General features: G+C 40.2%; 1 long non-coding RNA gene across 2 annotated transcripts in view; it reads left to right on the plus strand.

Moving 5' to 3' along the window:
• Positions 1 to 13607, plus strand: part of LOC125098501 (uncharacterized) — a 30572-nt gene extending 16965 nt beyond the window's left edge. The window contains exon 3 of one of the 2 annotated variants that reach the window (XR_007126849.1): positions 13204 to 13607. This is a non-coding gene — a long non-coding RNA (uncharacterized LOC125098501). Of the gene's footprint in view, positions 1 to 4274; positions 4409 to 13203 lie in introns of those variants that run through there. The other variant, XR_007126850.1, reaches the window with a different exon arrangement.
• Positions 13608 to 22020: the final 8413 nt, after the last annotated feature.

Raw genomic sequence — 22020 nt, forward strand, 5'->3', positions numbered from 1 at the left:
ACCTTGGTCAACTAGGGGGATAGAAAGATGTATAATTTATAAGTTCACTTGGTCTAAGTATAAGATACCAGAGTAAGAGAGTACTATTTGCATGAAGGTCTCAAAGCCTCAAAGCCTTCTGGAGGAAATGATAGAATTTGGGATTGATGGCCAGTTCCCAAAATACCCTCATTCTATTTCCTAAACCAAATAAGAATAAAGAGACCTTTTCTAACCATTTTTTGGGGAAAGGGTTGGGACTTCTTTGGAGGACAGGAAATTCTTCTTAAAATTCATCAGGAAACCAAGAGACAGAACTGTCTGCCTATGAATTGCTTATTATGACACAGATTAATGCTTTTCTGGCCTAGTGTCTGAGAAAACTTGTTTTAAGCCCTTCACAAGAAGAAAGGTGAGGGTGAAACTAACTGCATTACCCTGAAGGCTAGTTTACTGCTGACAGATCTGCATTAATCACCAGAAGGAAGGGGGTAGAAGTCCCCACCCCTCCCCCATCGGTTTTGAGCAGAGCCTCAGCAGGAGTGGGGAAAGACTGGCAGAGACCTGGTGGCAGCCTTGGCACAAGGCTGATCCTGGAGCAACAAGGAAAAATCTCCCAGGGACTGAGAGACCACTTGAGGGCCAAGATAATGAAAGGAAGTCAGGTGTCCTTGTAAGAACACCAGAGTAGGAACTTAGAACCAAATACCACCCACCTTGTCATCAACATACTCAAAATCCCCCAAATATGGCCTGGGAAAACAAAGGTTACTTTTGGCAGGGTGGAGTAAGAATTGCTATAAGCTGCAGAATCTTCTTTGGAGATTTGCAAGAATTAGTTAAACTGTTGTTTATTTAGTCTAGAATAGTTTACATCCAGATCTGTTTGGAGGTAAAGAAATAGATCAGGCAAAGTCCCAGCCCATGCCTGCTGTTCAACAAGAGGAACAATCACAGACAGACATGCAGAGTGGTTTTGTGTTCTTTCCTTCTGCATGTGTGGTTGACCAAATGTGGACAACTCTAAAAATAAGCTTTCCCTAATCAAGATTCCAGATCAGATAGATGCTAAAAGAGGTTTAAGCAATGTTTCATTTCTTAGAGTTCTTGGTCTGCAGACACATGTATGAATAGAGGCTTGTTCCTAAAAGGTCTAGTCTGGGCTAGGCGCGAGGGTCCTGCCCTCCAGGTGTGAGGGTGCCTGGCCACCGACTGGTGATTGCTGCGTGTCCATGTCTGTTCTAGTGTTTTGGTCGCACTTGTGAACCACAGAAAGGCAAGGAATTCCTAAACCGGAATGAAGTTATCAACATGCGATATCACACGGAACATGTTTGGCTTTCTGAAAGGTCTCAAAAATGAATCACACATGTTGCTTTCTACTTGGGGAATAGTCTAGAACTAGTTCAGCATGTCCAGCTGGTTGATCTGGTTTCCAAAAGCTGTAATACTGTGTATGGAAGAGCATTTCTCTATGGAAAATAATGAACAGTGCTTTCATCTGTCAGAGTAGTTCTTTGTTTAATTATTCTTTCGTCACCTTCGTAAACTCAGCTCTAGTTCACCACAGCATTCTAGAGGAGTGGCATATGGGAGCAAATAAAAATGAACCAAAGAAAAAGTGTCATTTAAGAAAATAAATTTTGCAGCCCACATATACCTTGAATAGAACTTTTTGTTCAAATATAGAAAATGACACTTATTTATTTATTTAAGTTAAAAGATTTTGTTTATTTGAGAGGGAGACCGCATGAGAGAGGGGTAGGAGCAGAGGAAGAGGGACAAGCAGACTCCACACTGAGCACAGAGCTAGACGCATGACCCCAAAATCATGATGCAAGTGAAATCAACTGACTGAACCACCCAGGCAACCCTGACAAGCACGTATTTAAATCTTGCAAAAGATATAGACTGCTGATGGGAAGGAGAGATAGAAACATATTAAACTATGAATTTAATTCTTGCAAAACACCTAGACTTTATGAACAGGAAATAGATAGAAGTGTGGGTATGGGTGCATGAAAGGAATCACTTAAGGCTATAATGAAAGGCCATAAGGAGAGAAAGCATTGACCCTGTGCTTTCCTGAGTTTGGTCTTTGTTGTCAGGACCAGATATAGCAGATCCTGTAAAGAGAGGAAGGAAAACAAAAACAGAACCAAAAGCAAAATAAAAACAGTGAATTAAAGGAAATCAGTTCTAGGCCAGAATTGTAAAAGATGTGGGATTGGTGTTTTTGAAAGCCAGTGCTGTCTAAAAGGGTAAAAAATCAAATTCTTTTCTCCATAAAATTAGTTTTTAAGAAATGTTCATTAGAATTGAAACAACAGAATTTTCAACTACTGATTTAAAAAAAAAAAGAAAGAAACACTACATTTGAAGAGCACCTATCTGACTCAGTGCAAGGACTGTGTCTCTTGATCTCAGGGTTGTGGGTTTGAGCCCCACCTTGTGTGTAGAGATTACTTTAAAAAATAAAATCTTAAAAAAAAATTAAAAAAATATTACATTTGAGCAGGAGAGAAAAGTCGAAAATGATTCATTACCCTTCTGAAATCCCTGCTCGTCCTGTTTCTAACAGCCAAATATTTTATATCCCGTATTACAGAGGAAAGAAGGTTTCCCTTTCTCCCTCCACTTTCCTCAACCCACTTGCAGAATAAAGAAGTAACCAATTTATTTTTTTTAAGATCTTACTTATTTATTTGAGTGAGAGAGAACACTATGGGTGTGGGGGTGGGGGAGAGGGAGAAGAAGACAAGAAGACTTCCTGCTGAGCAGAGAGCCCAGCGCACGGCTTCATCTCCAGACTCTGGGATCGTGACCTGAGCCGAAGGCAGATGCTTAACTTGAGCCACTCAGGCGCCCCAGGAAATAACCAATTTAAATGAATGTTCATTGTATATCTATTTTGGGGCCTACAGTGTTCTGAATACTGGGAAATCAGCTGTGAATAAAACAGACAGTAATAGCGCCCCCTATTTATGTTTCTGTTTATGTTCTAGTGAGGGAGGACAGGCAGTTAACCTACTAAGAAGAAGTGAATAAGAACTCAGGCGCTGATAAATGTTACAAAGAAGGTACACTAGGATAATAAGCCACAGGGGACTGGGGAGGTGGAGTACTACTTTGGCTACAGTGGTCGGGGAAGGCCTCTCAGAAGAAGTGACACTTGAGTCACTTATTACCACCTAAATGATAAAAAGGAAAAGACACAGAGGAGTTCTCCAAGCAGAAGGAGCAACATGTGGAAGGCCTGAGCCAAGAAAAAGCCTTGTGTGTTCATGGAATGCAAAGAGGATCAATGGGAATGAGGGGAAGGATAGACACCAGAATAGATACAGCAAGACTGGGGTGGGGAGGGGAGGGTATCTCATGGATCCGATGATAAGTTTGTAGGTTGTTCTGCTTGCAAAGGGAAGTCTATAGAGGGTTTTAAAGAGGGAAATTGTATTGTGGATGACCCTGATCAACACAGGTTTGAACTGCATGGGTCCACTTATACGTGGAGTTTTTACAGTAACATCTATAAATATATTTTCTTTCTTATGTTTTTTGACTAGCACTTTCTTCTCTCTTGCTTACTTATTATAAGAATATAGTATATAATATATACATGACGTACAAAATATGTGTTAGTTATGTATATTATCAGAAAGACTTAGGGTCAACAATAGGCTATTAGCAGTTAAGTTTTGGAGGAGTCAAAAATTATATGTAGATTTTTGACTGTACAAGGGATGAGTGCCTCTAACACCCATATCATTCAAGGGTCAACTGTATTTGGTTTATACTTTATAGAGATTACTCTAGCTGCTGTGTGGATGGGGGGACAGTGGGAGGATCAAGAGTGGAGCAGAGAGACCAGTGAGAGGTGATGATGCCATTGACTTAGACAAAAAGAGTGGAGGGGCACCTGGGTGGCTCAGTGGGTTAAGCCTCTGCCTTTGGCTCAGGTCATGATCTCAGCGTCCTGGGATCGAGCCCTCTGCTCAATAGGGAGCCTGCTTCCCTTCATCTCTCTCTGCCTGCCTCTCTGCCTACTTGTGATCTCTGTCTGTCAAATAAATAAATAAAATCTTTAAAACAACAACAACAAAAAAGAGTGGAGATGGAGAGAAGTGATTGGATTCAGGATATATTTTGGAAGTTGGAGCCAGTAGGATTTATTGAAGAATTTGTAGTAGATACTTACTGATGGACTGAGTTTGTCGTGTAAGGAAAAGAGAAGAGCCGAGTAGGGTTTCTAGGTATGTGTCCTGAGCAACTTAGTGTATATTTGTATTATTTATTAGGATGAGGAAAGCTGGAGAAAGCAGACTTGGGTGGAGTAGAAATCAATAACTTTTGTTTTGACCATCTTAAATTTGAGATGCTTATTAGACATCCTAGGCATCCTTTGAATAAGGAGTTGGATATCCACATCTGGACTCAGGTGAGAGTTTTGGGTCTAGAGATATAAACTTGAAAGTTTAAACTTGAAAGTATCAGTGTACAAAGGTCTTTGAAGCAATAAGACTAGATGAAATTACCTAGGGACCCAGTATGTGGAGAGAACTGGGGTCAGAGCTCTGGATATTCCAACATTTGGAAGTCTAGTACAGGTGGTCTCTCTTCATATTCAAGACAAGTCTTTTATGTGTTCTCTGATTTTATCCAACTCACCCCTTTTGTAACAGATTAAAAATGGCTGTAAGTTCTTTGACACTCTTACCACCAAGAAGTGCAGTCTAATTCCCCTCCCCTGAATCTGGGCTGAGTATCTCAGGATATTGACTTGCTTGACCAATAGAATTAATCAGAAGTGATTTTGAAACTTAAAAGACTGGTCATGAGGCACCTGGGTGGCTCAGGCAGTGAAGTGTCTGACTCTTGGTTTCAGCTCAGGTCATGATCTCAAGGCTGTGAGATCAAGCCCCACACCAGGCTCCACATTCAGTAGAGAGTCTACTTGAGATTCTCTTTCTCTCCATTTCCTTTTGCCCCCCACCCTGCTCTCTCAAATAAATAAATGCATCCAAAAAAAAAAAAAAGAAAGAAAGAAAGAAAGAAAGAAAGAAAGAAAGAAAGAAAGAAAGAAAGAAAAAAAAAAAAAAAGACTAGGTCATAAGAAGTCATGAAGCTTCTATCCAGGATATTTGGAATATTCTTTTTGGAAACCTGAGCCATCATATAAGAAGGCCAATCACCCTGAGACTGCTCTGGGAAGTGCCACCTGTCGGTACCTTGTGGTTGACATTCTCAGCTAAGTCCAGCCTTCTAGGCACTCTTCTAGGGCATTGGACATGTGAATGAAGCCACTTGGACCTTTAAATCTAACCCATCCACCAACAGATCTGGCAAATAACCTCATATGATATTATGCGAGGCAAAAAAAACTGCCCAGCTGAGCTCTGCCCGAATCCCTGACCCGCAAATCATGAGATATAAAATAATTGGGACAATTTGTTTTGTAGCAGTAGAAAACTGTAATACCTTCCCTCTTTCTCTCGGACCTTATTTTATAATCCTTCTGGATCACACTTCTCAACACACACATCATTTTGTTAACTTTTTCTTCCTTACTGGTTCCTTCTCCACATGGAAGATGCTTAGTCTTTCCTATCTTGATAAAAATGTTCTTTAACCTCTAGCTCCCATTTTTCAACCTACTGCAAATTTGGCATTTGCCTTCACTACACCCCACCAAGTGATCTCCCTGAATTCTCTAATGTCAACTTCTCATTGACAAAGCCATTGTATATTTTTCTATATATAACTATGTATTGAACTATATTTAAACACTCTTATCATGAATTTTTAAGAATGAGGAGAGTCGATGCGGCTGGCTGAGAAATAAGATGGGAATCAGAACAAGTCTGCAGAGCCAAGGACCTTGGGTCTTCAAAGCCATGTTTCTTCAGCTGGAATATGAGAGGCAACTCAAAATCAGGAGGGATCCTAAAGACAAGGTGGATGCAGTGTGAATGAACCAGGCGGAACCTGGTTCTGTGGAACCAGGCAGACCATTCTAGAATCCTAGTCCAGCGTTTGAGCAACCAGCAGGATCAAACTCCTAAGAGGAGAGCAGTAGATTGCTGGAAAACAAAAAAGAAGGTAGGCTTAGAACAGTGTGGAGAACAGGCAGAAAAAAGCCTTTAAGCAGACACTTAGACTTTATTGTGTCTGTGGATAAAGTGGGGAAGTGTTATTAAAGATGCTGATTCCCCTGTCTTGCCCAAGAGATTCTGGAATTGGATCAAAAATTTCCCTTTCAAATAAACAGCCCACGTCATTCTGATATAAGTGGAGTTCAGGCCAGACTTTGAGAAACACTACCTAAAGCAAGAGGAAGGTCTTGACGAGGGTGTTCCAGGATGAGGCCATGTTGTTATTTCTTTTTTACCTAATTATTTAACTCCTTAATTTCCTCATGATTGCATAATCAATGCCAGGCTCAGCTGAGACAGCTGAGCTGGTTTCTTTCTCTCTTTCCATGTAGTTTCAGGGCTTTTTCCTTTCGACATGGCCTCTCTGTGTGGCTTCTTTCCATGTGGTCTCTGCAGCAAGATAGCCAGACTTATTACATGGTGCTTCAAGACTCCCAATAGCCAAAATGGATGCTTCTGGGTCTCCTTAAAGTTGAGGTCTAGAACTGGCACAGTGTCACTTTTGCTACGTGATGTTGGTTGAAGCAAGTCACGGGTTTAATCCAGTTTAAGGGCAAGGGACTACCCATGTGTGTGAACACTGGGAGATGTGGTTCACTGGGGGCCATAATGTAACAGATTAACAAGGGAAAAGGAAGAAAAAATAAGATAAAGCTGGGGATGTTTGGAAGAGAGATGTGTAAGGTTAGGCTATAATATGCATATCACAAGACGTGCTTACTTTCTAAGGTGACGAGAAGACAAATTGGGACTTAATTAGTTAATAAAGAATTCCAAGCAGCATGGATATACGATAAAATATCTGTATTAATATAATAAATCACAATAATAATAATAACTATTATTATTATTGAAGTAGTCTTAAACAGAAATAATACACATGGGAATGAGATACCAAATAAGAGGAGGTAGATTTGACTTCTAAGTAAATACGGAAAGTAAGAAAGAGAGAGAATTATCATTAATTTTATTAGGTATAGAATGGCATTAGAATTATGTAGAAATCTTTTCCTATTTATTTAGAGATGTATACTGAAGCATTAGGAATTAGCCATCATATCTACAGTTTACTTGAAATGCCTTAGCAAAAATGTAGAGCAAATAATTATAGTAAAATACTAATAGTTGTGATTGATTATACTGTCTTCTCTCCTTTTCTGATGTTTGAAGTGCTTACTCATAAAGAGTGAAACAAATAAAGCCAAAATTTATTAATCGTCTTCTACATTCTAGGTTATGTTTTATGGGCTTGTGAACATTAGTAAATAGAACAGACTCAACTCACTGCCCTCCGGGAGCTTATACTGTAGCAGAGGGAGACAGACAATACATAAACAAAATAAACAAGAACAGTACGTATGTATGAGGTGCTAAGTGCTATGGACAAGCAGAGCAGAGTTCGGAAAACTGGAGGTGCAAAGAAGCATAGTGGTCAATGTCAGCCTCATTGAGAAGCAGACAGTTGAACAAAGACTTGAAGGGTATGAGGGAATTTTTCACTTTTATATCTGCAAAGAGCACTTGAGTCAGAGGAAACACAAGTGCTAAGGCATGGATTTCTCTGGTGTGTTCACATTCTGTGAAAGGCAAGGGGGCCAGTGTGACTGAATCAGAATGAGCCAGCATAGAAGCAGTGAAGATACTCGTGGGATCTGGTGGGCCACTGGGAGGAGTTTGGGTTTTACTGTGAATGAAATGGGGAGCCACCAGATTTGATTACAGGAATGACATGATCTGAATGATGTTTTGGTTTTTTAATAATATTTTTTTTAAAAAAAACAAGCTTTTATTATTCCTTTTTAAAAAAGATTTTAATTTATTTATTTGTGAGAGAGAGCTCATGAGAAGGGGGGAGGGGCAGAGGGAGAAGCAGACTCCCTGCCGAGGAGGGAGCCCAATGTGGGGCTGGATCCCAGGACCCTGGGATCATGACCTGAGTGGAAGGCAGAAGATTAATGGACTGAGCCACCTACTTGTCCCTGAATGATGTTTTTAAAGGGTCACTATGGCTGCTGCCTTGGGAAGGGGCATCAGGGAGGGCAAGGATAGAAGCAAGAAGAGTTAAGACAACTAGAGTAATCTGAGTGACTGACGGTGGCCTTTTGAGCCAATATTGTAAAGCTGAATATGAAAACTGAAACTGAATGTTCAAAGAGAAAAAACATAGAGGAAAAACTTCACTGCCTCGGCATAGGCAGTTTTCTTTTACAGGACATAAAAATAATTATCAAAATTAAAAATTTCAACTCATCAAAATATTCACTGAGAAAATAAAAAGGCAGACTACAAATAGGAAGAAAATATTCATAGTATGTATACCTGATGAAGGATTCATAGAGTCCTGCAAGTCAACAATAATAAGTCAAACAAAACTACAATTATAGGCAAAAAACTTAAACCATTATTTCATAAAGAAGATATTCAAATGGCCAATAAATTTATGAAAATGTGCTTGCTCCACATCATTTGTCATCAGAAAAATTAAAATTGAAACCGCAACGAGATACCACTATACACCCACGAGAATGACTCATATTGAAAAGACTGACTCCAACCTTCCCTTTTAAAGTTGTCCAGCCTTTCAGTTCAGGAGTTCACAGTGGGATCTAGGGGACTGAGGGGACAGATGGTAAAGCAGAGGGAGGCCTGGCCTTGCTCCATTCATATGTATTGGCAAGAATGCCCCACAATGGTGGTGGTTTAACAGCTCTGGAAAATTGGCAGTTTTCTATAAAGTTATACACCTACCTTATTACCCAGCAATTCCATTCCAATTACATACCCCAGGAGGAATGAATATTTCAGCAAAAAGGCAAATGTTATTAGTGACTTTTTTTTATCATAGCGTTATTCACAGTAGTCCACATGAAGAAACAACCTGCTTCCCATCAACAGAATGAACAAACAACTATGATATATTCATATAGTGTACCACTACCTGTCAGTAAGAAAGAACAGACTCCTTATATATGAATCAGTCTAAAAACCATGAGAGTGAAAGAAGCCCATGACAGTAACATACTGTATTAGTCCCTTTATATGAAATTTGAGAATAGACAAATCTAATCTTTGATTGATGACAGAAAGTAGAAAATTGGTTGCCTTTGGGTTGGAGTGAGTGGGAAGGGGCACCAGGGAACTTTCTGGTGTGATATATCTTGATCTGAGTGTTAGTGACACTGGTACATTCACCTGTCAAAATCAGGTTTGTATATTTTTCTGTTTATAAATCAGACTTTGATAAAGTACCATAAGCATAAAGACAGATGGTTCCATAATACCCTTTTAAGCTTGTTCAGCATGTCAGTCACATGGTTTGCTTGAACCTGTTCGACCAGGCACAGCGGCCTTACAGGAGTTGGGGGACAGCCCTGCTCTGTGCAGGGAAGAAAACCAAGAGGGTGTAATATCTCTGAAGCCAAGTGAAGAGAACCTCTCAAGGAAGAGGGAGTGAGCAGCTCCGAAATGTTGCTACGTGAGGTTGAGAAGGACCAAGGACTGGCTATTGGATTTGACAGTGGAAAGGTCAGTAACTGGTAACCTGGAAAAAATGGTGTCAAAGGGGTAGTGGAGGTGAAATACCTTCCTAGAGTAGGTTTAAAAGATTTTATTTATTTATTTGACAGACAGAGATCACAAGTAGGCAGAGAGGCAGGCAGAGAGAGAGAAAGGAGGAAGCAGGCTCCCTGCTGAGCAGAGAGCCCGATATGGGGCTTGATCCCAGGACCCTGGGATCATGACCTGAGCCGAAGGCAGAGGCTTTAACCCACTGAGACACCCAGGCGCCCCCTAGAGTAGGTTTAAAAGAAAATGGGAGGAGAGGAATTAGATATGGTGAACACAGACAAGCATTCTCAATTGTCTGGCTGTGTTCTCAGTGCCTAGCAGAATTCCCGGCATGTATTTAAAAGATGTTCACAGGGGCACCTGGGCCTCTGCCTTCAGCTCAGGTCATGATCCCAGGGTCCTGGGATCGAGGCCCACATAGGGCTCTCTGCTCGGCGGGGAGCCTGCTGCCTCCTCTGTCTATCTCTCTCTGCCTGCCTCTCTGTCTACTTGTGGTCTCTGTCAAATAAATAAATAAAATCTTTATTAAAAAAAAAAAAGAAAAGATGGGGCGCCTGGGTGGCTCAGCGGGTTGAGCCGCTGCCTTCAGCTCAGGTCATGATCTCAGGGTCCTGGGATCGAGCCCCGCATCGGGCTCTCTGCTCAGTGGGGAGCCTGCTTCCCTCTCTCTCTGCCTGCCTCTCTGCCTACTTGTGATCTCTCTCTGTCAAATGAATAAATAAAATCTTAAAAAAAAAAAAAAGATGTTCACAAATACTTTATATTGAATGGTGTGTTTACCCCGAATAACCCTGAATCTGTTCTAATTAATTAAAAATCTCCCTCTCACACATGTGATTTAGTCATTGATACTAAGAATTAACTCAGGGCACACCTCCTTGAGTGAGCATTTTTAACATTTACTAAAACATTTGTGTAGTCACGACTTCCAGAGCTAGTGACAGCATTATCCTAGCCATTATTGTTGGACCCCAGTATTTGTCTTATTAGACCCTTGCTAAGAAGATTAAGGATTTGGTGAGATAATTAATGGCTTCAGGAAGAGGATTCTGTAGATAATATTACATAGGTCAATCTTGTGGTCTCCTACAGAAAACAAAAAAAAAAGCTTGATATTTGTCTCAGCTGCTCTCAAGCTTTTGGTTTTCTGATTAACAGGAAAGATGTGCCTTTCTCCAGGGCAGACACAGAGTAAGTCTTCCTTTCACCCTTGACCAAGGCATCACAAAATGGTTAAGGACGAGGCCTGCAAAAATTTCAACAAGAAGTCCCATAAGTGAGGATTGAGGAAGAGAATAAAACCAGTAGGACATAAATGACAGTCCTTGTCATAAATGAAGAGAGGAAGCTTTTATCAGGAAAGAGGCTATGTCTATTTCATCCTCCAGTGTATCCTTAGTAACTATCTCAGTGCCTGGTACTCAAAACAAAATATGGTAAGCACTCAAAAAACCAAACCAAACCAAAACAAACAAACCATATGAGACAAAATGGTTAAGAGTTTGGTCACTTGGGAATGCTAAGGCTGAAACATCTTTTTTAAAGGATTTAAGACATAATCATTGGGAAGTTGAGATGAACCTTGGTTTATGTGGTTGATGGGCAGAGGTCAGGCCTCAGATAAGGTAAGACATCAGAGCTCCAGAGTTAGCTCCCAGTGAGTCTTCTGCTCAGACTCTAGCCCTTTTATTTAAAGATGCTCAGACCTCCCGCTGTGGGACTAGATGGGACTGAAAGAGTTTGTATTAGCCCCCGAATAACTCATGCTCTTTATAGAGAGTCAAGTCAAGTGTAGAACGATTCTTTTTAGCCCTTTAAGTTTCCTTATTGAAATGGTCCTAAAACATGTGCCAGTGACCAAATTTTGACACTTCATTAGAGTATTTCCAACAAACACTGATAAAAGAGGTATTCAGACCAAACTTTAGGAGACAGGATTTTAAATGCCTACTCCACCCACAGCTCCTGCTTACTGGCACTAGATCATGTGACCTCTTAACTTTGACCTCTGCCATTACTGATTGGACCCAGATTAACACCTGCCCTAAGCTGAGCCCATTAGATTCCCTCTCCCAGGAATATGGAATTGGTATTGGGGAAATCTCTAAGGACAAGGCACAAATTAAATGCACTATCTTTTGGGATAAGAAATGTTCTAAGCATTTTATAGAAGCTGGTCAATAATCTTCCATCTAAGATGGAATGCTTTTTTTAACATCATAAATTGACATAGATCTAGGATAGTTATAGGCTATGCTTCAGTTTTGTGTTTTTTTTTTAGATTTTGTTTGTTTATTTATTTGAGAGAGAAAGAGAAAGAAAGGAACAGAGGGAGAGGAACAAGCAGACTCCACACTGAGCATGGAGCCTGATGTGGGGCTTGATCTCAGGACCCTGAGATCATGACCTGAGCCGAAAACAAGAATTGGATGCTTAACTGACTGGGCCACCAAGGTGCCCTGCTTCAATTCTTTAGATAATTGTCACAATTGTGAAATGTAGTAAATGCCATTATTTGTGGTTTAGTTGAGCTATAGAAAGAAGAAGGAAAAAATGAACTTCCTATAGGATAAATCAGGACATTCCAAAGGGGAAGACTTTAAAAGAGCCATCTTCAAACTCTTGACCATCACTCACAGTTAGAAATATATCTTACATTGTAATACACACACACACAATTGACACAAATGTTGTACAAAATTGTTTTAATCCTTATTATGTATAATACACCCTGATATTTTCAGTTCTATTTTCTGTTTTAAAAATACTGGTAACAACCCACTAATTGATTTCATAGCTCGCTAGTGAGTTGTGTCCTAGAGTTTGAATGACACTGCTCATGGTCTATGTCTTTGTCCATTTGGGCAGCTATAACAAAATACCATAAATTGAGTAGTTTATCAACAATAAAAGTTTGTTTCTCACCATTCTGGAAGCCCAGGATCAAGGTGCTGGCAGATTCAGTCAGTGAAGGCCCACTTGCCATAGATGGCCATCTTTTCACTGTAACTTTACATGGCAGAAGAAGCAAGGGGTCTTTCTTAGAGGAGCACTTACCCCATTCATGAGGGCTAATCACCTCACAAAGCCCCCACCTTCTAATAACATCACCTTAGGGATTAAGATTTCAACACATGAATTTGGAGGATAAAACCATTTAGTCCAGGGGCACCTAGGTAGCTCAGTGGATTAAAGCCTCTGCCTTCCACTCGGGGCATGATCCTGGGGTCCTGGGATGGAGCCCCACGTCGGGCTCTCTGCTCGGCGGGGAGCCTGCGTCCTCCTCTCTCTCTGCCTGCCTCTCTGCCTACTTGTGATCTCTGTCTGTCAAATAAATAAAATCTTAAAAAAAAAAAACCATTTAGTCCATTGTAGTGTAATAGGCGAGATAAAATAGTTCAGCAGATCTGTCCCAACAAACTTAAGCTTTGTACAAAAAGAAAAGCATCCAAAAGACTAAACAAAATGAAAAAAAATTAACCCAGTTTCATTGAAAAAAATATTGCAGTTCCAAGGAGAAGTACCAAAGCATTAAGCACCTGGAGAAAACATCTACAACAGTGGAAACTAAGAAACCCGCAAATCACAGACAGGTAAGATTAGAGTGATTGTGTGTATTTTGAAAGAGATAAATGACATATTGAAGGCCCTCAAAGGCTATGGTAACAAGGCTGAGGCACTCTGGTAAATGTTGAAGGATCTAAAAATAGTAGTGAAAACTACCCAGTATTTAACAAGACTCACGGAATCCATGATGCCAGTATAGCTTAAGTATAGTGGAGGTGAAATGAGAAATTGAATACTCCACCCACCCATAGTGCAGGAGACCAGAGACCCCACGGGACATGTCCTGGGTGAGGAGTTAGGTTTTGGCTTCTGAGACCACATTTTGTGACTAACAGCAAGGGCTTTGAAGGGAGCTGGTCCCACCTCCTACTAGCCCTGTGACTTTTATAAACATCTTTAAACATCTGTTTCCTCATGTGAAAAATAGGGATAATAACAGTCACTGCATCGTGACTCATTGTGGTTGTCACAATTAAATGAGATAATGCATCAAAAGGATTAGCAAAGTTCCTAGCATTAAAAAAGCGAAAACAAAAACAAAAACAAAAAAAACCTAGATGTGTTATTTTTGAATCAGTCACAAAACAGACAATGAGGGATCTGGTGTCCAAATGAAAATGTGGTGAGAAAAGAAGAGCCAAGATAGGAAACCAAGAGGATTCAGTACTCAAGGAGTCGTTGCGTAAGAGATAGCAGCTTCCATGAGAATCACAGTTTGAGGGAGCATTTTCTAGAATAGGGGGTTGCTGTTCTGGAAAGACAAAACAACAAATGTCTACAATACTGAAAAAGCAACAAACACAGTAACTGAATCCATGTTACTGTGAATCTAAAGCATATGATCTTAATTACTGTATTATCCCATTGTAAGATTTTAATTGGAACATTGCAATCAATAAAATCCAACACATACAACAAAGAGAATTAACAAATAGATTTGCTGAAATGATTCCATAATTAAATACTGTATGTACTTATGTACTTACGTTTCAAAGTGTTTTCACAGTCTGACAAAACTTGCCCTCTCATAGGGCCTTTATAAAAACAATAAAAAGCTCAAGTCCTGTTCTTTCACCTGCCTGTTATTTTCCCTTCTAAATAAAACTGCCCCATATTCACCTTAGAATCCACAGGCATAGAGGCTCAATAAATGTTTACTTGGTAAACTGAAAATGTCTTGCAGGAAACCATATTTCTGGGTATAATACCTCAAAATGCAGCTAGCACTGAAAGATATAAAGAGATAAACAAATAGTGTCATAGAATCTAATACTACTTAGCAATAAAAGGAAAGACTACTCATGAATGTTACATGAATGAATCATAAAAACATTATTTTAAAAATCATTATGATTCCATTTTGGAAAAGATAAAATAGTAGGGTCAGAATCAGTGGTAGACATGGGATGGAAGAAGACAGCCAGTTACAAAGAGACATGAGGAAACTTTGGGAAGATGGAAATGTTCTATATCTTTTTTTTTTTTTTGAAGATTTTATTTATTTATTTGACAGACAGAGATCACAAGTAGGCAGAGAGGCAGGCAGAGAGAGAGGAGGACGCAGGCTGATCAGAGAGCTCGATGCGGGTCTCAATCCCAGGACCCTGGGATCATGACTTGAGCTGAAGGCAGGGGCTTTAACCCACTGAGCCACCCAGGCACTCCTGTTCTATATCTTTTTTTTTTTTAATATAATCATTTTTTAATTTATTTTCAGCATAACAGTATACATTGTTTTTGTACCACACCCAGTGCTCCATGCAGTCCGTGCCCTCTCTAATACCCACCACCTGGTTCCCCCAACCTCCCAACCCCCCACCTCTTCAAACCCTTCAGATTGTTTTTCAGAGTCCATAGTCTCTCATGGTTCACCTCCCCTTCCAATTTCCCCCAACTCCCTTCTCCTAACTCCCCATGTCCTCCATGCTATTTGTTATGCTGCACAAATAAGTGAAACCATATGATAATTGACTCTCCCTGCTTGACTTATTTCACTCAGCATAATCTCTTCCAGTCCCGTCCATGTTGCTACAAAAGTTGGGTATTCATCCTTTCTGATGGAGGCATAATACTCCATAGTGTATATGGACCACATCTTCCTTATCCATTCGTCCGTTGAAGGGCATCTTGGTTCTTTCCACAGTTTGGCGACCGTGGCCATTGCTGCTATAAACATTGGGGTACAGATGGCCCTTCTTTTCACTACATCTGTATCTTTGGGGTAAATACCCAGTAGTGCAATGGCAGGGTCATAGGGAAGCTCTTTTTTTAATTTCTTGAGGAATCTCCACACTGTTCTCCAAAGAGGCTGCACCAACTTGCATTCCCACCAACAGTGTAAGAGGGTTCCCCTTTCTCCACATCCCCTCCAACACATGTTGTTTCCTGTCTTGCTAATTTTGGCCATTCTAACTGGTGTAAGGTGGTATCTCAATGTGGTTTTAATTTGAATCTCCCTGATGGCTAGTGATGATGAACATTTTGTCATGTGTCTGATAGCCATTTGTATGTCTTCATTGGAGAAGTGTCTGTTCTTATCTTCTGCCCATTTTTTGATATGATTGTCTGTTTTGTGTGTGTTGAGTTTCAGGAGTTCTTTATAGATCCTGGATATCAACCTTTTGTCTGTACTGTCATTTGCAAATATCTTCTCCCATTCCGTGGGATGCCTCTTTGTTTTGTTGATTGTTTTCTTTGCTGTGCAGAAGCTTTTGATTTTGATGAAGTCCCAAAAGTTCATTTTTGCTTTTGTTTCCTTTGCCTTTGGAGACTATCTTGAAAGAAGTTGCTGTGGCTAATATCGAAGAGGTTACTGCCTATATTCTCCTCTAGGATTCTGATGGATTCCTGTCTCATGTTGAGGTCTTTTATCCATTTTGAGTTTATTTTTGTGTACAGTGTAAGAGAATGGTCGAGTTTCATTCTTCTACATATAGCTGTCCAGTTTTCCCAGCACCATTTATTGAAGAGACTGTCTTTTTTCCACTGGATATTTTTTCCTGTTTTGTCGAAGATTATTTGACCATAGAGTTGAGGGTCCATATCTGGGCTCTCTACTCTGTTCCACTGGTCTATGTGTCTGTTTTTATGCCAGTACCATGCTGTCTTGGTGATCACAGCTTTGTAGTAAAGCTTGAAATCAGGTAACATGATGCCCCCAGTTTTATTTTTGTTTTTCAGCATTTCCTTAGCGATTCGGGGTCTCTTCTGGTTCCATACAAATTTTAGGATTATTTGATCCAGCTCTTTGAAAAATACCGGTGGAATTTTGATCGGAATGGCATTAAAAGTATAGATTGCTCTAGACAGTATAGACATTTTAACAATGTTTATTCTTCTGATCCAAGAGCATGGAATGGTCTTCCATCTTTTTGTGTCTTCTTCAATTTCTTTCATGAGTGTTCTGTAGTTCCTCGAGTACAGATCCTTTACCTCTTTGGTTAGGTTTATTCCCAGGTATCTTATGGTTCTTGGTGCTATAGTAAATTGAATCGATTCTCTAATTTCCCTTTCTGTATTTTCATTGTTAGTGTATAAGAAAGCCACTGATTTCTGTACATTGACTTTGTATCCTGCCACGTTACTGAATTGCTGTATGAGTTCTAGTAGTTTGGGGGTGGAGTATTTTGGGTTTTCCATATAAAGAATCACGTCACCTGCGAAGAGAGAGAGTTTGACTTCTTCACTGCCAATTTGGATACCTTTTATTTCTCTTTGTTGTCTGATTGCTGTTGCTAGGACTTCTAATACTATGTTGAACAACAGTGGTGAGAGTGGGCATCCTTGCCGTGTTCCTGATCTCAACGGGAAGGCTGCAAGCTTTTTTCCATTGAGGATGATATTTGCTGTGGGTTTTTCATAGATAGATTTGATGAAGTTCAGGAATGTTCCCTCTATCCCTATACTTTGAAGCGTTTTAATCAGGAATGGATGCTGGATTTTGTCAAATGCTTTTTCTGCATCAATTGAGAGGACCATGTGGTTCTTCTCTCTTCTCTTATTAATTTGTTCTATCACATTGATTGATTTGTGAATGTTGAACCATCCTTGTAGCCCAGGAATGAATCCCACCTGGTCATGGTGGATAATCTTTTTAATGTGCTTTGGATCCTGTTTGCTAGGATCTTGTTGAGAATCTTAGCATCCATATTCATCAGTGATCTTGGTCTGAAATTCTCCTTTTTGGTAGGGTCTTTGCCTGGTTTGGGGATCAAGGTAATGCTGGCTTCATAGAAAGAGTCTGGAAGTTTTCCTTCTGCTTCAATTTTTTGAAACAGCTTCAGGAGAATAGGTGTTATTTGTTCTTTGAAAGTTTGGTAGAATTCCCCAGGGAATCCATCAGGTCCTGGGCTCTTGTTTTTTGGGAGGTTTTTGATCACTGCTTCAATCTCATTACTAGATATCAGTCTATTTAAGTTGTCGATTTCTTCCTGGTTCAATTTTGGGAGTTTATAGCTTTCCAGGAATGCATCCATTTCACCTTACACCAGTTAGAATGGCCAAAATTAGCAAGACAGGAAACAACATGTGTTGGAGGGGATGTGGAGAAAGGGGAACCCTCTTACACTGTTGGTGGGAATGCAAGTTGGTGCAGCCTCTTTGGAGAACAGTGTGGAGATTCCTCAAGAAATTAAAAAAAGAGCTTCCCTATGACCCTGCCATTGCACTACTGGGTATTTACCCCAAAGATACAGATGTAGTGAAAAGAAGGGCCATCTGTACCCCAATGTTTATAGCAGCAATGGCCACGGTCGCCAAACTGTGGAAAGAACCAAGATGCCCTTCAACGGACGAATGGATAAGGAAGATGTGGTCCATATACACTATGGAGTATTATGCCTCCATCAGAAAGGATGAATACCCAACTTTTGTAGCAACATGGACGGGACTGGAAGAGATTATGCTGAGTGAAATAAGTCAAGCAGGGAGAGTCAATTATCATATGGTTTCACTTATTTGTGCAGCATAACGAATAGCATGGAGGACAAGGGGAGATGGAGAGGAGAAGGGAGTTGAGGGAAATTGGAAGGGGAGGTGAACCATGAGAGACTATGGACTCTGAAAAACAATCTGAGGGGTTTGAAGGGGCGGGGGTTGGGAGGTTGGGGGAACCAGGTGGTGGGTATTAGAGAGGGCATGGATTGCATGGAGCACTGGGTGTGGTGCAAAAACAAGGAATACTATTATGCTGAAAATAAAAAAAAATAAAAATAAATTTTTAAAAGTACATAATATACATTTAATACTGAAAAATTTTAAAAAAAAAGAAATAACAAGTGTTGGTGAGAATGTGGAGAAAAGGGAACGCTTGTGCACAGTTGGTAGGAATATAAATTGATTCAGCCCCTATGAAAAAGACAGAGAGTTTCCTCAAAAATTAAAAATAGAACTACCATATAATCTAGGAATCCCACCTCTGGGTTTTTATCAGAAGGAAATGAAAACAGTAACTCAAAAAGATATAGGCACCCCCATGTTCACTGCAGCATGATTTATAATAGTCAAGATATGAAAACAACTTGAGTGTCCATTGATGGATGAATGGATAAAGAAACTGATGTGTGTGTGTGTGTGTGTGTGTGTGTGTTAACAGAATACTATTCAGACATAAAAAAGAATAAATTTGGGGCACCTGGGTGGCTCAGTGGGTTAAGCCTTTGCCTTCAGCTCAGGTCATGATCTCAGGGTCCTGGGATCGAGTCCCGCATCGGGCTCACCTGCCTCTCTGCCTACTTGTGATCTCTCTCTGTCAAATAAATAAATAAAATCTTTAAAAGAAAAAAAGAATAAATTCTTGCCGTTTGCAACAACATGAATGGACCTTGAGGGCATCGTGCTAGGTGAAGTAAGTCAGACAGAGAAAGACAAATAGTATACAATCTCGCTTATATGTGGAATCTAAAAAATGACAAAACAAAACAAAAAACAAGAGCTCATAGATACAAAAAACAGATGGATGGTTGTCAGAGACAGGGGGTGAGGAGTAGGCAAAATGGGTAAAGGGAGTCAAAACTTCCACTGATAAAACAAATAAATCATGGCTTACAGCATGCTGACTATAGTTAATCATGTGTTGCATATTTGAAAGTGGCTGAGAGTAAATCTTAAAAGTTCTCATCACAAGGAATAAAATTCTGTAACTATGTGTGGTGATGGGTGTTGACTAGATATTGTGGTGATTATTTCATAATATATACAATTATCTGATCATTATGTTGTATTGCTGAAAGTAATAAAATGCTGTATGTCAGTTCAAACTCAACAAAAAAGTGCAAGAAATAAAGACCTAAAGATGGTAATGTAGGACACTTTTTGATAGTTTATTTCAAATACACCTATTAATTTTGATTAGATATAGAGTATTTCACAGAAGTCTTGAAAGCAATTGTCCTGCTCTTAGCAAAGTCCAATATATCATTTAATTATAACATCTTAAAAATATGATGACTATTCTATTCTGTTAATTTGCTATTGTTTTCATGAAGAACATGTTGTGTAAGCCCGAAAAGAAAGTGAGAAATGGAGGGGGAGACGAACCATGAGAGACCGTGAACTCCGAGAAACAAACCGAAGATTTTGGAACGGAGGCGGGTGGGGAGAATGAATGAGCCTGGTGGTGGGTATTAAGGAGGGCACGTATTGCATTGGGTGTGAATGCATAAACAATGAATCTTGGAACACTGAAAAAACAATAAAATTTTTAAAAAAAGAGAAAGAAAGTGAGAAATCAGACATAAGCCTTAATTTGGAAGAACCACCTGGAACTGAAAAGTGAAAGGGGTAAAAGTGAGATTTCTTATATGAAAAGTGTTTGGTTTAATTATTTTTAAATATTCAAGATCTGAATGATAAAAATGTAATCCTACATCTTCAAAGTATACAGAAGTATCCAGCAATTGGAGAGCTGCTTATCTTCCCGGACCATTTCCTTGGTTGGTTACCTCTGTCACAGTTTATACCAGTTTATACCACTGCGGATTGTTATTATCCTGTCTTTCCTGTTTTCCTATTATTCACTCATTCATTCTTCCATCCATTCATTCATCTATTCATTCAATATATCATTTATTTAATAAATAAACATCTCTCTGCACCAGACACTGGCGGCACAGGGCTGAGTAAGATGCACAATGGCCATACCCTTTGCCTTAACATTCTAGGGAGGAGAGAGACCAAAAAATGTGACCAAGTAAATACCTTCAGATGATAGTAGGTCTTCTGAAAAAGTAAAACAGGGTAATGGGGTATAGAATGACTTCAGGGGTGGGCAGTGGGTGGGAGAACACTTTGGGCGGAGTGGTGAGGGGATCTGAGGGGCCAACATTTGATGAAACAGCTCTGGGAAGTGAATGATGGGAGGGAGTCTGGCTGGGGGAGAGATCCATGGGAAGATTATTTCTAGCATAGGGAACAGTAAGAGCAAATCCTAAGGCAGAAATGTGTTTGGTATTCAATGAGGGCTGTCAAGCTGGCCCGTGTGCTCAGAGTACATTAAAGAGGAGGAGAGTGGTAGCAGATGAGGCCAGAAAGCTATGCAGGTCTCAGAGGCTTGGACAGGAGCTGCAAGTTTATTCTAACAGCAAGAAAAATCATCAGGGTTTTAGGGAGGGCAGTCATGTGATTTTCTTTTTAAAAGTCTCTGGCTTCTTTAGCGGTGGATGAGGAGGTAAGCCATCCAGACCAGAGGTGAGGGTGGATTGGGCAAAGGTCATAGCAGTTATGGTGGTGAGCAGAAGTGTGCTTAGGTTCCAGTTTGCTGGAGGGCTGACAGGACTCTGATGGGTCCAATGGGGTGGCAAAAGGAAGAACTGGGTGACGAGGGAGGTTTTACCCAAGCTGGAGAAGTCTGGGGATACGAAAACATTCTACTTTTGTCTTGTTACATTTGAGAATCACTAAGGGATACAAGTAGAGAAAGCAATTAAATATTCAAGTGTATAGATCTGGGGAGAGATCAGAGTTAAATACATTATTTTGTAATTCATCAGCATATAGATTGTATTTAAGCAACAAGGTCAGGTATAGTCACCTATGAAGTGAGAAGTGACTTTAATTGCAGAAGAAAAGAGGTCCTACAAGAGAGACCTAGGATGCCTAATATTTAGGGGCAGAGTAAAGGAAGAGGTGGCCCAGAAGCAATTCCAGTGATGCAGGAGGACAATTGGGAGCACACAACAATGGAAGCCAACAATGGAATGTGTTCTAAGGAGAAGGAAATGCCCTTCTCTGCCAAATCCTTCAGTGTGGTCAAATTAAACAAGACTAGGGGCGCCTGGGTGGCTCAGTGGGTTAAAGCCTCTGCCTTCTGCTCATGATCCCAGGATGATCATGATCCCAGGATGCTGGGATTGAGTCCCACATCGGGCTCTCTGTTCAGCGGGGAGCCTGCTTTCCCATCTCTCTCTCTCTGCCTGCCTCTCTGCCTACTTGTGATCTCTCTCTGTCAAATAAATAAATAAAATCTTTTTAAAAAATTAAACAAGACTGAAAATTGACATTGTATTCGACAAGGTTGAATCACTGGTGACAGATTTGATTTAAAGGTCATTTCAGCAAATTCGATGGATGTCTAATTACAGTGGGTTGAACAGAGGCAGAGAAGTGAGAAAGAAGAGACCAAGTACCAACAATGGCTGGTAAGTGAAAGGGATGCTGAAAGTCGGGGCAGAAACTGGCAAAGGTTTGAACCCTAGAGAGAGTTTACTTACAAACAACACTTAAGGCATGACACAGAAAAGGGCAGATAATGGCCAGAGTA

The sequence above is a fragment of the Lutra lutra genome, chromosome 4, assembly GCF_902655055.1.
Source record: "Lutra lutra chromosome 4, mLutLut1.2, whole genome shotgun sequence".
In the NCBI taxonomy this organism is placed as follows: Eukaryota; Metazoa; Chordata; class Mammalia; order Carnivora; family Mustelidae; genus Lutra; species Lutra lutra.